Source organism: Coffea arabica, chromosome 11e (assembly GCF_036785885.1).
Source record: "Coffea arabica cultivar ET-39 chromosome 11e, Coffea Arabica ET-39 HiFi, whole genome shotgun sequence".
NCBI lineage: Eukaryota > Viridiplantae > Streptophyta > Magnoliopsida > Gentianales > Rubiaceae > Coffea > Coffea arabica.
This window is the reverse complement of record NC_092331.1, coordinates 6,162,172-6,164,671: the sequence shown is the minus strand read 5'-3', so window position 1 is coordinate 6,164,671 and position 2,500 is coordinate 6,162,172.

Here is a 2,500-nt window from a genome sequence, read left to right as displayed (position 1 = left end):
CCTAAGGTCCACCGCCTAGCCATGAGTGGCACCGTCGTGCGTTTTCCTTGCCATCGGTGTGGCGTCGTGCCCATGCCTTAGCCAATGCAAGCAACGGCCGTCGTGCGGCCTAAGGCCCACCGCCTAGCCACGAGGGGCACCGTCGTGTGTTTGTCTTGCCATCGGTGTGGCATCGTGGCCATGCCTTTGCCAACACAAGGCAACGGCCGTCATGCGGCCCAAGGCCAACCGCCTAGCCACGAGGGGCACCGTCGTGCATTTTTCTTGCCGTGGGTGTGGCGTCGTGCCCATGCCTTAGCCAACGCAAGGCAACGGCCGTCGTGTGGCCTAAGGTCAACCGCCTAGCCATGAGGGGCACCGTCGTGCGTTTTTCTTGCCGTCGGTGAGCCATCGTGCCGATGCCTTAACCAACGCAAGCCAACGGCCATCGTGCGGCCTAAGGCCAACCGCCTAGCCATGAGGGGCACCGTAGTGCATTTTCCTTGCCGTCGGTGTGGCCGTCGTGCCCACGCCTTGGCCAACGCAGGGCAACGGCCGTCGTGCGGCCTATTGCCCACCTCCTAGCCGTGAGGGGCACCGTCGTGCATTTTCCCAGCATGGCTACAGAGGTTTACCCGTGGCCTTGGGAGCAAAACCCCACGGCAGTTGTGCTTTTTTCTTGCCGTCGGTGAGGCCGTCGTGCCCATGCCTTAGCCAATGCAAGGCAACGGCCGTCGTCCGTCCTAAGGCCCACCGCCAAGCCGTGAGGGGCACCGTCGTGCATTTTTCTTGTCGTCGGTGTGGCCGTCGTGCCCACGCCTTAGCCAACGCCGGGCAACGGCCGTCATGCGGCCTAAGGCCGCCATGAGGGGCACCGTCGTGCGTTTTTCCAGCATGGCTACAGAGGTTTACCCGTTGCCTTGGGAACAAAACCCCACGGCAGTCGTGCGTTTTCCTTGCCATCGGTGAGGCCGTCGTGCCCATGCTTAAGCCAATGCAGGGCAACGGCCGTCGTGCGGCCTAAGGCCCACCGCCTAGCCATGAGGGGCACCGTCGTGCGTTTTATTTGCCGTCGGTGTGGCATCGTGCCCATGCCTTAGCCAACGCTAGGCAACGGCCGTCGTGCGGCCTAAGGCCAAACGCCTAGCATCGTGCCCGTGCTTTAGCCAACGCAGGGCAATGGCCATCGTGCGGCCTAAGGGCAACCGCCTAGCCACGAGGGGCACCGTCGTGTGTTTTTCTTGCCATCGGTGTGGAATCGTGCCCATGCCTTAGCCAACGCAAGGCAACGGCCGTCATGCGGCCTATGGCCGACCGCCTGGCCATGAGGGGCACCGTCGTGCGTTTTTCTTGCCGTCGGTGTGGCCGCCGTGCCCATGCCTTAGCCAACGCAGGGCAACGGCCGTCGTGCGGCCTAAGGCCCACCGCCTAGCCATGAGGGGCACCGTCGTGCGTTTTATTTGCCGTCGGTGTGGCATCGTGCCCATGCCTTAGCCAACGCTAGGCAACGGCCGTCGTGCGGCCTAAGGCCAAACGCCTAGCATCGTGCCCGTGCTTTAGCCAACGCAGGGCAATGGCCATCGTGCGGCCTAAGGGCAACCGCCTAGCCATGAGGGGCACCGTCGGCCGTTCTTCTTGCCGTCGGTGTGGCCATCGTGCCTATGCCTTAGCCAACGCAGGGCAACGGCCGTCGTGCGGCCTAAGGCCCACCGCTTAGCCATGAGGGGCACCGTCGTGCGTTTATCTTGCCGTCGGTGTGGCATTGTGCCCTTGCCTTAGCCAACGCAAGGCAACGGCCGTCGTGTGGCCTAAGGCCTACCGCCTAGCCATGAGGGGCACCGTCGGGCGTTTTTCTTGCCGTCGGTGTGGCATCATGCCCTTGCCTTAGCCAACGCAAGGCAATGGCCGTCGTGTGGCCTAAGGCCTACCACCTAGCCATGAGGGGCACTGTCGTGCGTTTTTCTTGCCGTTGCCTTAGCCAACGCAAGGCAACGGTCGTCGTGTGGCCTAAGGCGCACCGCTTAGCCATGAGGGGCACCGTCGTGCATTTTTCTTGCTGTGGATGTGGCGTCGTGCCCATGCCTTAGCCAACGCAAGCCAACGGCCGTCGTGCGGCCTAAGGCCTATCGCCTTGCCATGATGGGCACCGTCGTGCGTTTTTCACGTCGTCGGTGTAGTGTCGTGCCAATGCTCCGTCATGCGGCCTAAGGCTCACCGCCTAGCCTTGTTTTCGCTTATTTTTATCTTTTTAAGCATACATGTTGAGTCTCGTTAATGTCCACCGCCGTATGTCTTTGAAATTCATAAATTGCTTTTTTTTTTAATTAAACTATATTTTTGTATTTTTTATTATTTTTTATTATTTTTTTGTTTTTATTTTTGTTCAATTCAATCTTGGAAATTTTTTATTTTTTTTTATTTTTTTTGTTTTTATTTTTGTTCAATTCAATCTTGGAAAATTTTTATTATTTTTTATTGTTTTTATTGTTTTTATTTTTGTTCAATTCAATCTTGGAAATTT